Source organism: Pleurodeles waltl, chromosome 8, assembly GCF_031143425.1.
Source record: "Pleurodeles waltl isolate 20211129_DDA chromosome 8, aPleWal1.hap1.20221129, whole genome shotgun sequence".
NCBI classification, from domain to species: Eukaryota; Metazoa; Chordata; class Amphibia; order Caudata; family Salamandridae; genus Pleurodeles; species Pleurodeles waltl.
The window spans coordinates 844800444-844815689 of NC_090447.1; positions in this window are offsets into that span (position 1 = coordinate 844800444).

The following is a 15246-nucleotide window of genomic DNA, read 5'->3' on the forward strand; positions in this document are numbered from 1 at the left end:
TTACTTGTACAACATTTTTCTTTTCTCTTTCCTCAATGTATGATGTCTACAACCAACATGACATTTCACACTAAGAATTAGAGAAGCAAAGTCATAAGGGACTCATTTACACTATATTTATTACAAAAAATAAATTAATTATTCATGGCCCTGTGCACATTGTAATTGTATTTATATAGGTCTTACCACCCCTGATGAGGCATTGAAGTACTCTTGGCGAGTAGCATGCTTCTCTGGAACCCAAAGGAGGATTATGGATGGATTAGTAGAGGGAATTATTCATTGTTATTGGGAGTGGTGGAAGTGGAAAGCATGTGAGTCTGTTAGTTGGATGAATAGGATAAAGGATAGATAGAGGAGTGAAGAGTTTAGAAAGGATTATTTGCGGGTTCATAGTAGTGAAACAGATTTGGGAGGAGCTGGAGAACCTGTTAGCGAGACAAATAGGATAAAGGATGGCTAGAGGGGAGAAAGGTTTGGAAAGGGTTATTTGGGAGTTCATAGTAGTAAAGAGGTTTGGGGTGAGTCAGAGAGTTGCAGTAGGGGATAGTTTGGAAAACAAATAACATGAGTTTTAGAGTGCTGGTTTGGTGAGGTTTGGGGAGATTAGTTAACTTTTTTTTTCTCTGCAGTGGAAGGAAAATATATAAATATGTAGAGACATAACCACACTTAGGAGGTATACATAATTAGATATTTTAAGATGATATTCATATGGAAAATAATCAGGAGATTTAAAATTGTACTAGATAAAGTCACATATGTACATGCATGAATAAATATTTATAAACTCAGGCTTTCCATTTTTGCTATAAATACGTTTTTTTAATTTCATTTATTATTTTGCTTTTTAATTTATGTTTTTCCGCCAATATTTAAGTAATAAAGCAGTTATAGATAAAATTGCTATAATTGTATTTAAAAATTGTGACAGATGTGTGTTACTTCAGAAAAATATACCTAGAGGCATATACTCATCACATTATATTAATGTATTGATCTACTTATATATTGATATAATGATAAAGGAATATGCGTATGTTTTAAACCACTAATTGATACAGCTAATCTAATAGCATCCTTAATCCTCGCTATTAAATGCATGTTTTTATCAGTATGCTCTGTTCTCCTTAATAATGTTGTAAATTGTCACTCTTTGTATTTGATAGCTTTATCCCGTATATCCCTAAATGCTGCCAAAAGCTATGGGCCTATTTAGCATTTGAAGGGCACTAAAAACTCCCTATATTTGAAAGAAAACTTTAAATGTGAGGTACCACCGACTGACTGAACTTTCTCCGCCATAAGGATCCTACTGTAAAAGAAATTCACCTATGGGATTATGCACTGTATTTAGTTTCCTCAAAAAAGTTTAGGACGTTCAGTTTCCTTCATACTAACACATAGTAAAAAGCTCTGTATTGATTAAACCTTCATAACAAAAATGCACATCATCCGAGCAGGCAATGTACTAATCATGTACTAACTGCAATTTCAATTGACACTGATTGGTTCAGCAAGTACAAGTTAGCTTTGCTCAAAGCCTGAAGCTTGCATTCCCTACGTTGTTTCTATTTTTAATGTCAGAGGACTGGGGTAATGCTGTTTATAGTGTGGTGAGCTCAATTTCTATGCACGGAGTGGACACCTACTTCATATTTCATTAGGAGGGCAGTAAATCCCACCACATGGTGGAATTAGCAGAGTTGCTGCCCAATTCTGCACTCCAAGTGCAGCGCGGAGTGGGCAAAACTCTGTGAACTCACTGGCCTTCATCCTGGTGTTTCTTTACCTGCTCCTGCTGCAGTGTAACTGTTCATTGGGTGAATTTTTGCTTGTTGCTGACCAAGTACCCCCCTCTACAACCTTAGACTGCTCCTCGCACTGATGATCTGGACCCTGGGCAGGACGGTTCTGCTGCTCCGGCTAGCCTAGTTAGTAGGACACCTAGGGGACTTCTCGCTCCTGTGGCCTCATGGACTTGCCATATTACATTGGGGAGCCCTGTTTGCCCAGGAGGGGTGAGCTATCATTTATGGGCTTGAGACATGGCTGTCCTGTTTGCGCTGTCTGGGGGCCTTCCATGGGTACGGCAAGTCCCTAATCGGTGCACCTTGTGGTCCCCCCTCTGCAAGATCTGGCCAAGTGGTGCTTTCACCCCCCAGGCCATGAATATACTTTATGTGGCAATCCCAGTGGGGTGTGATTGATGACTTTCCCATAGCCAGGGACACATTTGGCAGTGAGCCTGGCTGGCAATCATCTCTAGGCACCCCCGGTTGTTACCACATTGAGCCCCTCAGGTCTCTCACTATTCACCTCCCGGAACTTGCCAGACTGCCGTCCATGTCGTGCCACCTACTGGCCGGCACCTGCTGTGTTGGGTCTGCTTGTACCCCCCCACCCATCCTATTCCGGGAGTGAGGCAGGACCCCAGGTTTGGATGTAGACTACTGGCTCAAGGTGCACTCTTCCTGGTCCGCCCCTCAGGGACATCCAGCTGGGATGGGGAAGACTGACGTCAAACAACCTGAACTATCCTTCAAACAACGATGGCAGAAGTGCACAGCCGACCCGGACCCTGATGGTGCTCTGTCAGGTTAATTGCAAACAGACAGTCTCACACAGGACCCTGACATAAGCTCTATGTTCTTGGACTTGATGCACAGTTTAACGGTCATTGATACCAAAATCGACAACTAACAGATAGATTCGACCGCCTGAAGGACATACTAGATCAACATGATGAACGCATTGACCAGTTGCTCCTCCGAAGTAGAAGACAACCACCAAATGACTAGCGAGAGACTCTTGCAATTGAAAAAAGTTCTGGAAGTGATCCTTCATAAAAATAAAGACTTAGAAGTGTAGTCCAGAAGAAACAACGTACAAATAGTAGGGTTTTTAGGAGTCAACGGCAATGGTCAAATGGAAGAATGTATTGCATTAATGCTGAGAAAGCTCTTCGAGGACGACCTTTCTCTTATGCTAATTGTCGAGTGGGCCCATTACTCACTTGGACAGAGGCCTCCCCCGGAGCACCTGTAAGACCCATCATTGCCCACCTTCTCAATTACTGGGCCTGTGACACAATGCATTACCAGGGCAACACAATATTGATTTTCACAGATTTCACCACTGCCGTGCAGGCCGCCCGGAGGGAGTTCCTACCAGTCAAACACTCCCTAATGCAGACAGACGCTACTCACTCATATACCCTGCCAAACTCAGAATATTCCATTCAGGCAAGACTCATTACTTCACTGACTCGAGAGCGGCTGCAGCATTTGTTAAAACCATTCTGAAGGCTACGCTGCAACCATTCCCAACCACAGGGAGCTCTGAGTCTGGGCACCTTAGTGCCAATGATTAATCTTGTAACATAGCCCTAACCTTTCCTGTAGGATTCTTGGCTGGACACAGCTGCCTACCACCTTAGTGCCTGATAGCACTATTAACCATAGATTTGATGGGTGGTTTGCCTCGGTGGACCCCAGCCACATGCTTGCTGTCACTCCGGCCATCCGGCTACCTTAAAACTGGAAGTGTGTCAGACCTCTGCTGCACTCCTGTGGAATGAGTTACAGTTTTTATGTTACGCACTCCAATTTGGAAATGTTGGGCGGAAGGGTAAAGCAGATTTGGCCTATTTCGAGGGGGGTCAAAGTGGGTGGGGGTGAGCTATTTGATGTTTGCCATTGTTTACAGTTGTTCGGTTTTGTGACATTCTCTCCCTTCTCCCTTTTTCGGCCACTCAGCACCCTTTACTGAACCATCAGACTGATACCTTACATCCGGCACAAGGGGGGCTATTTTTTCCCTCTCTTTATTTCTAATACACCAGCTCAAGTGCTTAACATGGAACCTATGTGGTCTCAATGATGAATGAAAGGCGCAACATGTATTGGCATACCTACAAGATTATCAGATAGACATTGGCTTCCTGCAGGAGTTACACCTTATTGAACATTCTCTCTTGTGCCTGCAAGCGGGTTGGATAGGGGAACAACATGTTTCTTGCTACTCAGGCTACGCAAGAGGTGTGGGGATATTACTTTGCAAGGGACTCCCCTGGCGTACCCGATGGGTCATATGTGACCCCCTCGGGTCGCTATGTTCTGCTGGCTGGCACACTGCAGAGCACCCCACCGAAGTTGCTTTCAATTTATGGCCCTTATGTTGATGACCCCAGATTCTATGATGAGGTATGGAGACTTGCAGACACCCTAGATCCTGGGGCGGTCCTGTAGGCTGGCGACTTCAATGTTAAACTAGATCCTGTGGCTGACCACTCTAGTGATATCTGGCGGCCGCACCCTTATGCTGCATCCTATAATAGAAGATAATTGCCTTGCAGACCTCTGGCACACCAGACACGTGGGAGACGTTGAAGGTTCTTGTGATAGCTCGACCCACTCCACCTGGTTATGCATTGACTTCTGGGTGGCGATGCGTGACAATGAGGCCTGCTCCACTACAGTGGAGCATCTGCCTAGGATGCTTTCCAACCATGCACCGGGTTGGCTGGAGCTGCGTCTTCCAGAGTGAACTGGACGCGCCTTCACATGACAGCTCCCATTGGGAGCCCTGAGCAACTAGGTTTTTAGAGAGAAAGTCTTCATCCATTCTTGATTATTTTGAGCACAATCTGCATTCTGTTTTCTCCCCCTCTACACTTTGGGAAGCTTTCAACATGATGATTTATGGGGTTTGTATTGCAAAGCAGATGGGGTTGTTGCAGGTGCTATGGGATGAGCTAAGACACTTTGAGATGAAGATTTGTGCAATTGAACTCCAAAATTTTGAGCATTGTTCATCTGCTGTATTGGCAAACACTAGGGACAAACTGGCGGATTTTGGGGAAGCAGCTCAGCATGAGACTCAATATCTGGGCAAAGAGGCACCAGGCTGGAAATATGGTGAGGGCGACAGAGCAGGTAAGACTCTTGCCAACCTACTATGCAAACCTTGGGCTACTGACTTTATCACTGTACTACATGATGATATCGACAAGAGCCCTGTTGGCACTGTGTCTGTGCAGAAGGTAATGACTGAGTTTTATTCTTCTCTTTACACTACCACACAGACACAGCCCTCCTCTGACCTTACTGATTATTTTAATTTAGTGCAGCTCCTTTGCCCAAAAAGTGGACATAGGCAATATCTAAATGAACCGTTGACTAAGGAAGAGACTATGCAAACCATAAATGCATTTCCAGTTGAATAGGCCCAGGTCTCGACGACCTCACCCCGGCCTTCTACAAACAATATGCCTAGGCTCCTGCACCACACTTCCTCACAATGTATGAAGAGTCCCTCCATTTCAGCACTTTGCCTCTCTCTCTTTGTGAAGCCTTGATAGTCACAATACTTAAGCCAGATAAGGACCCCAAAAGTGCGAGTCTTATTGTCCCTTGTGAGTGATCAAACTGGATATGAAGATCCTCGCTAAGCTAATTGCCTCTCAACTGCAGACTCGCTTGCTGCTTATTGTTAGACTCTATCAGACGGGATTTGTGCCCGGATGTTCAACAGTTCATAATCTGAGCACTTTTTCCACGCTCATCCACACCCTTATTTCTGACCTTCATGACTCTGCATTTTTTGGATGCCACCAAGGTGTTTGATTCCTAGGAGTGGCTCTATTTGTTTGCGTTGCTGTGTCATCTAGGATTAAGTCCTGAATTAATCCACCTAATAGGTCTCCTATTTGTTAATCCTGTCGCTTGACTGTGTGTCAATGGAACTGTGACATCTCCTTTTTCTGTTAATAGAGGCACCCCACAGGGCTCTCCACTGCCGCCACTCTTATTCACCATTGCCATGGAGCTGCTTGCGGGAAGACTGCAACAGCACTATTTACACCGAGAGCTGGGATTCACACAAAGGAGAGTCCTTGTGCCTATGTATGTCAATGATGTGACGCTTTATGTCAGAAATCCAGGTGATAATTTAGACCCATTGATCCACAAACTCAATAGATTTGGAGGTCTGTTGGGTTTTCACATAAACTGGTGAAAGTCTATATTGTTTCTTCTAACTGATGTTGCAGAGGAATTCCCCTCAGAGAACCCTCTTTGCTAGGCCAACAAGTCCGTCAGATATCTCAGAATATGGCTCAGTAGTGATCTGTAAGACCTTTGGAGGGACAATTATGACCATCTCATCACATGGCTGGAGGGCAGGCTGGAGTGCTGGCGCAGACTGCTGCTGTCCTTAGCAGGTCAGCTTGCCATCCCTAAGATGGTAGTACTGCCCAGGTTTCTCTATATATTTACGAACTTGTCACTCCTGCTAACAGCAACTTTCCGCAAACTACTGCGTTCCAATCATGTGACACTCACGTGAGCGGGTTCCCAACCTCACTTCACTTGGGAAGTGTTGACACTCCCTTTTGAGCAGGAGGGACTGCGTGTGCTGGACATGGACCTGTACTATTTTTGTGAGCAGGTACAATTTGCTCATCATTAGCTCTACCCCACAAAATGTATGGCTTATACTTCACCAGAGTGGGACAATTCTGCTCCCTGCCCTCTCTAAACAGTAATTTGTTTAACGCCGAGGCATCCAAGTACATCTTTTTGTACTGTTGCATGCACTGTATAGGCATGGAATGATTTCAGATGAAGGGCACACCTTAATGTCCTTTTTGCTCCATCAATCCCCAACATTGGACCGCTCTCTCTACACTTCGTTGAGGATGCGGGTACCCAATCTAGACTGCAGAGCCTGCAACTGACAATTATGGGAGCGCTCTATCCAGAGGTTACTTTTATTACCCAGCAACAAGACCTTCAAGGACCCAATATCACCCTACTGGACACATTCACATATTACCAGTTAAGTACTGCATTTCGGACACTGTATGATACCTTCCCTGTGGCCTCCCACGTTCCACGTACTGGAGACTGTGCTCACCTCCCCCAATCCGTGCAAATTAGTAACTAGACTCTGCTGAAATGCAGATGTGCTCGCCAGTACGTACTCCTCGTGCTAGACAAGAATGGGAAACGGACTTTAATGACACTTTTACTGATGACCAGTGCTAATGCTGCTGTGTCCAGTCTAGAGCCCTCTCCCCGAACTACATACTACGTCTTGTCCATTTTAAATGTATACACTGCATTTATCACACTCCTGCGCACCTCCATAGAATGGATCTCATTGCAGACCCATGCTGCCTGCAATGCGCAGTGCCCACGGTGGATGTCTTGCACCTAGCATGGGGTTACCCCATCATACACCACTTCTGGCTACAGAACTTTGACAAGATTGAAGAATGTGCGGTGGAGCATTCGCCATGAATTGCAGTATTAGGCTCTGTCAAAGATGTTCCGTCTGGAGTGCGATGACACGGCAGTGCTGTTCTTCCTAGCCAAGTGCCAAATCCTGATGCACTGGCGCCGACATCACACCCCTCCAAAGGATGGCTGGCTGAGTGATGTCACTTATTGTCAGCAAACGCTCTCAACCTACTTGGATCTAATGCCAGAGCGCACCCGGCCCAAAGACATCTGAGCCGATCTGGAAGCATATTTGCAAACACAGGCTGAGGCGCACGATGCAGAGCCAACCGCAGCTGTGAGCCCTGTTTCGGATGATTCCGTTTCCTGAACCCAAGTGCATACCATGTTGTTAGACGACAAAATGATTGATCACATTTAAATACATTTACATGCCACGTATATTCTTTTATAACCCCTATTCCTACCTGAGTGCCCCCCCTTCTCCTTGCATCCCTCTCCCGCCATTTTTCCTTCTTACCTTCTCCAGTTTAGACAGGTGAAATATATATTTCATGGGCTCAAAGGCTACATCCCCTGCACATCTATGATCATATGTTCATTGCCTGCATGCATCGTTTTATTGCTTGTCATTGTATTTTGTAAAACGCCATAAATAGAATTATTAAAAAGAAAGTACATACATGTGGATTTAAGCATAGTAAATTTCTACTTACTTTTGTGCACACCTTCTTGATATTTTGGTCCTAGGTATTTTTGACATGATATTCTTTCCACACAATATTTTTGTTTCCAATATTCTGTCAGTGATTCGCCCAATTCTGAGCTTCCACCACTCTTTAAGTGACCCAGTTATACATTTTCGTCACTGCAAAAGCTCCTGTATAAAGATGTTAAGGCTTTTCTGCCTGCGAGTCAGTAAGACTGTCAGTACCAGCATATGGGGAGGGCATATCCTGGACTGTGTCTCAAATCTATATTGTCACCTGGGTCAATGCATACCATACAGCAAGAAGTGCTCCCGGCCCAGCCCATATGTATCCTTCAGGTTCTTAAAGGTTCTCAGTTGTCCATTCTCCACAAGGTTGCCTCACATTGTCACAACCACCTCTATCAAACTATGAATCTGATATAAGATTTTCCAAAGCCTATTTTTGGGTAGTGATCATCCTGACAGATCAGGGGCACAAGAGACAGCTCCAGGGCAGACATCAATATATTTCTTCCAACACGACATAGCCAGTTTGATAAGCAAATTATCCAAACTTACACTCACTATAGCACCCTTTAGGTAGTCCAGTACACCAGGCCCTTCTATACTCGGCAAAACATCAACCTTCTCCAGATTATTCCCCTTTACCAACCAAAGATTTGGCCACTGCAGTTGGGCTGCAGTATAGTATTGTTCATGATCAAGGGCCCCTAACCCCTTCATCTAGAGATGCATACAATTTTGGCAACACTAGTCTGCATCTTCCTATTTCCCATATTAATGATACAAGTGTGCCATGTATTTCATTTATAAATGGCTTCTGAAGAGCAGTAGGAATGATAGAAAACAGATACAATAATCTGGGAAGAATCAGCTTTTTTAAAAGTGAAATCCCTATGGGTGATAACCTAGTTATGACAAAACTTGGAGGGATTGTCAGGTCGATCAAATTACTTTCCCTATGTTCCCCTCAACAAGATGGGCCTCCACACAATATACATTGACCCCAAGGTATTTTACAGTATGCAGTTTTCAATGGAGTCGCATGATGCCTCATGTCCCTCAAGTGTTTTAAGTGAAGGAAAAAGATATGACTTGTCCCAGTTACCTTTGAGTCTCAAGAGATCATCAAAATCGTTCAAAGGTTCTATCAGCAATGGGACATTAGTAGCATCAGCACGTAAGTATATTAATGCATCGTCCGCATATGGCAAGATGATATGGGTTTTACACTCAATCTTTACCCTCCAGTCAGGGCTCTTGGATCTCAGTAGGCTGGCCAATGGTTCTGTTGTCAATGCAAATATTATGACCGACAAGAGAATTCCCTGCCTTTTGCCCCTCATAATTATAGGGTCCAACATCACTGCAGCCGTGCAGACTCTTGCCTTTAGTTTAGTGTACACCAATTCCCCCCAGCTCCGAAATTCCAGCTCTAGAGCAGGTTTGTCCAGTTTCACAAAAAGAAAGGACTAAGCTGTGTATCAATGCTTTTTCGATTTCAAGGAACATTATCCAATGAGGGACATTGCAGTGTGGGGCCCAGTCCATTATCCAAAACAGTTGCCATGGATTAAGGAACGTGTTCCAGCCCAGGATAAACTTGTTGTGATCCAGAGCTATGATGATCTGAGCTACTGGTATTAACTGAGATGCCAAACTCTTCCTGAAAACCTTATTACCTAAGTTCAGTAGTGCCTATATGACTAAACATTCAGAGGCTCTCTATCTGGTTTTAGAAGAAACGCTATCATTGCTTCTCTCATTGATTATATCAAACAGCCTTCAGTCTTAGCTGCCATGAACACCTGCTGTAAGAGCTGCACCAGCCCAGAATTATAAGCAGCATTGCATCAGAAATTCATCCGTACTGGGAGAGTTTACCTCGTGATATTTGTGTTGTGGCTAGCTTGATTTCCTCTAGTTGGATGGGAACATTCACTTCCTGTTGTTGCATAATATTAATAGTCGTCAGCTGAAGCTGTCTAAAATATTGCCTAACTATGTCTTGGTCTGAGCTGGTATAGCCTGGTAGAGCCTTGTGTGATAAGTTTCAAATATATTGTTGATCACTATCTGTGTCCTAACCAGGAACCCTTTCTGTGTGCAAATGGCTCCTATTTGCTCTTAGGTGTCTCTGATTTAAGCAATCAAGGAAGTAAAGTCCCTGACTTGCCTCCCAACCTGTGTTGTCATGCAACATACTCTTTATAGCCCAGTCGGCACAGCCTATCAAGTGCCCCTGTTTACCCTTTCACAATTTTCCCGGGGCAGTACTGCCTCATGGTCTGTCACACTTATTTTCCAGTTTGCTGATACAATCCACTATGTTTGCCACCTATGCACACAATGCCCTCTTCATGCCATAGATCAATATTAGATGTATTCCCCTGAGTATGATTTTAGATGCATCCCATCCTTCAGTCGCATGTGAAGTTGTGTCCATGTTCTCAGTGAAATACTGCTCTATGGCCATCCAATCTGTTCCTGGACTGTGGTGCGCAGCTTTCCCCATGCTACTGTGACATTCCACGGACTGTGATCAGATAGTGCACAGCCCAGAGACGCTGTGTCTTCTACTTTGTTGCAAGCCTCTACTGTGCCGTAAGCTAGGTCCATCCTGGTGTGCAGTGCATGAACACTTGAGTAATGTGAATATTCTTTGGTGTCAGGATGCATTGTCCTCCATATTTCTTTCACCTGCATGTGGACTGCCCATTGCAGCAATGTGCAGGAACCCCCCAAATGATCGGACCCACAAATACAGATGGTGTGGATATGTCTAATTCTGGGACACAGTTAAAATCCCCAGACAACACAATTGCTGTCTGAGCACAATGAAGAAGAACAGGTGTCAGCTTATAGAAAAAGGGGTTGCTTAGTAGCCTTTGGCGCATAAAGTGCTATTAGAGGAAAGCACTCCCACATCAAGTATGCCCTCCACTACCACATATCGTCCTGAGTCAATGTTGGTTTGACAAGGGATAAACGCCACTCACGGTACTATCAAAATAAGCACCCCTCTAGCATAACCTGAGTAAGTAGTCCTATATACTTTGTCCCTCCCTCTCTTAGCCAGCTTCTGAAGCTCTCCTGCCAGTATGTAAGTCTCTTGTAAACATGCAAACTATACATGCATGTGCTCCAGTACGTATGTGGTTTATACTGCTTTGTGTACGTGGCCATGCCCTGCACATTCCACTTTAAGATGTGATATTTCTCGATACATATCTCCCCATGAGATCATTTACGTCACACCAAGTCCACTCTCTATTCCGGTTGATTCTGCCACCATATTCTGAGCCTCATCCCATCCTTACCACTACCGATGGCCCATCTAGATACCCTAGAATGATTGACTTGTCAGGCAACTAAACCCCAGGCTCCCATCCCCTGGTCAGGTGTCCAAACTCAATCAGCCAAACAGTCTGAAATTCAAACCTGTGAAAATTAAAATGTCCTCTCGGAATATATGGAACACTGAAGGCCAATAGATTGTTCATTTATAAGTAAGAGTTGCTGTGCGTGTCCCCTACTACCTTTCTGTTCCCTCCTTAAGGGCGGGGCATATGTTCCGATGCCCATTATTCACAGCTCTCCCCTGAGTCTCAAAGACACAGCAAGCAAGTATTAAAAGCCTATTTCTATGTTCATCTAATTCAAATGACAGAATCAGCAGTGCGAAGTCTGACTTGAGAGGTACACTTTGTAACCACTTGCCTTTTGAAAAACTTCAGACTTTTGCACATGGCTCAAAATGAACATTTAGCAAGGCCTCATCAAATGCTTTTATTTTTTATTGGTGGTTTACTCAACTGTCTTTGATGTCATACAAAAGTACACAAACTAATTTTACTAAATGCAAGAGCTATTTACCAACATGCATTAAAAAAAAAAAACACTCAAAAAAACAACATGTAAAGAACAAGTTTACAGGCACTTGATAATACCAGTGACTGCTGGTACCAATTTATATTAGAGAGTCATCACAAATGCTCAATAATAACCAAGACATTTATTTAAAGTTGCAGTGTTGTCTAATCATTATAAACCAGCATTGGTATATTTATTCAGCTTACACTAAAAATAGCACAAATCAATGGAGTAGCAATAGTGTAGATGTAGATTTCTAGGTTGAAGCCACACCCCCTCAGCTTTGTGAGGAATGTTTGCAGAAGTTGCATCTGAAGCAAGTAGGCATCTAATTATGTACTTAGGTAATCTAGGAAAATATTTCTAGCTTTCACATCAGACTCAAGCAGAACCAACAGCAACAACTTCAGCATCATCAAACAGTTTTATCTGACTGAATCTGGATCTGCTTGTGGTAGTACTGCTTTGTGAGGACTTCAAGAGGTTGGCTCTGATTTGAGAGGGGGATATAATTTTATATATATATATATATATATATATATATATATATATATATATATAAAAAAAACAAAGGTTAAAGAGACATTACAGTTAGATATACTAATATGACCTTTGGTTTTATTAAAAGAAACAGAAATTCACTTAAAAAACTAAGTTTAAATTGACGTTATACTTAGGTGCTGAAATGATTAAAATGTAATGTTTAATTTAAAAATACTCACTCAAATATGACAGTTATAGTTCAGTGAACTAGCTATAACTTGCACCCCTGCCATGCACTGCTTATGACCTCATATATTAAATCACTCATGACAAGTTAAATAACGTTGTTGACATCCCTGATGACACCTCAAATCACATTATTGATGACATCAGATCGAGCCATCTGACATGATAACATAATGGGCATCTGGAGCCATCTTATACATTGTACCCCAGGGGTGCAAAGGGTGTGTGAACATGCTTTTTGCGTCCCTGGGGCACAATGGTATTACAGAAGGGGCTGCAGACACTTGTGCAGCCCCTTCTGCAATACTGATAATGTTGGGACACATGTAGAGCCAGCACTATTATGAGAGGGCATTTCCTCATTTGTGTAATGATTTGGCCTCAAGCAAATGAGAGAATCACTGTGCTTTTATGCCTGCGCCGTATTATAGATGCAGGTGCAGAACCAAACAGGCCCTTAGGAGGTGTGTCACAAAAAGGTGGTGCACAGTGAGTGCACCTCCTGAAGGCAGACCCCTGGATGGGGCTAAGGGGATCTCATGAACCCCCCTCCCCATATCACGCTGCAGGCAGATGCAGCCATTCACTGCACACACCTGTAGGAGGATGTTTCTCCTCTCTTTAATGTACAGGGGCTGTAGCCTGCACTGTGAAACAAGGAGCAGCTTTAAAGAAGCTGCTCTATATTTCATTCAATGTGCTGCCACCATGGCAGGACAAGTTCGCAGCTGCCATAGGGCTAATAGGGCACACTGTCCCTGTTTGCACCCAGCACACCTGTTTATAGGTGTGTTGTGGTGCAAACGTGGACAGTGCGCCCTTTTCAGAATACGACCCAGATAAGCACCTAGGTCCACAGACAAAGTACTAGAGATAATAGTGGAATAACATTTTTACTGAATTCCCTGCTCAGTGAGTAGCCAGTGCACACATCTACAAGCCTTTGTGAAGTGATCAAATTTCCTCATTTGACAGATCAATCTGAACAGTCACATTTTTAACTTTTTGTAATTGTGGATTTAAGCTTGCTTGAAAACCCCAAAAAGCTGTTGAATAATCTTGACAGTAGCAGGCTGCTTTGATACGAGTGTAAAATGTTTCAGCTAGTGAAAGAAGTGCCCACCTGGATAGTCACAGTGGCTGGAAGCTATTGTGACAGATTGCATTGATTTATGGATATAAGGAAAGCTCTCTATCCAGAATAAACTCGAGGGCTTTGGACCTGATTTAGAGTTCAGTGGATGAGTTACTCTGTCACGAATGTCATGGATATCCAGTCTGCCATATGACAAGTGCATGATGTTCAATTGCACTTATAATACAGCAAACGGGATATCTGTCACCTTGCGACTGAGTAATTGGAATTGTCACATTGTCCTTTGGGGTTTCCAAAGACACGGATTCCTATTTTATTTAAATTAAATTTCATAAAAATCCCACTCTGAACTTTCAGCAGTCCATCATGAAAGTGGTTCATAGGTACAATGCCTTAGGATCAACTTATGTGATAATGTGAGTATGATCTACATAGGAGAATGGCTTACAACAGTAAGAAAGGATTACGTTGGGTCATGGCTTCAAATACACAATCAAGAACTTGAAAAGAGCGTGAGCCCTGGAGCAGTCCTATCATGCAGCCTGTATCTACAGAATAAAAACTGTCTGCACCCTAAAGGATCTTTATCATTTCAGAACAGCACCTTCAGTGCCTACCTCTTGCAAACAGTCGATTGAGATATTATGGTCAACCATATCCAAGCATTCCAGAACTGCAAGAAGAACATTGCTGCCAAATGACATTCATTTAACTTCTCTAATATGTTTTCAGTTGCTATGGATTAGTGCAGTTTCATTCCCCCTGCTTTGAAGGAAGAGAAATCGGCACATGTCCAGCACCTTGCTTTACTCAAAGAAGTCAGAACCGAGTTTACCTATGAGTATTTCTTGACCTTTCTTTAATAAAGGGGTTTAATGCCCTTCTTTCAGACTTAAGGAGTCCCACCTGACGCCAGCGAATCATTATAGCATTTTTGAATAAGGCAAAACAATGCTTGTGCGAACGGGTGCTAGATGTGTGCCTGGTAGGAATCAAAAGGTGATCCTCTAATTAACCCTAAGGTTACATCAATTGCCTGACTCTCAAAAAGGTTGGAACGTTTCCAAATTATGGGGTTCTCACTAGCTGGAGAGTCATTCTCTTGCCTGAGTAGGGAGAGTTTTTCTCTTGCCTGAGTAGTAGGATCTGGGTAGCCTTTATGTTAATGGGGATGTACTGAAATTTAAAATATGTAAAAGAGTATCATAGAACTCTTGAAAAGTACGCATAGAACATGCAATTGCTTTAGGATAAAGGAATGGTTTTAAGATTGAGTACAGTTTATGTGAAGAATGTCCTTTTTTATCAATCTTTCATGAAATTAAATTTTAATTTAAAAATTGAAGTTTTTAACATGAACTGTTTTTCAAGAGCATACGGTCCTCCTCCTAATAAACTCTTTGCCACTGTTTTTCTACTTCTTGGGCTTTTAATTGTTCTGCTTTTAGTTGGTCATTAATCCAAGTATTCTCAGCATGAATAGTAAGTGACAAGTTCGGTGTCTGTTAGTGGAAGGTATCGCTTTTGACAGTACATTGATGATGTTCTCATTTACCTCAAATCCTGCTAGTTTATCATCTATTTCCTTAACA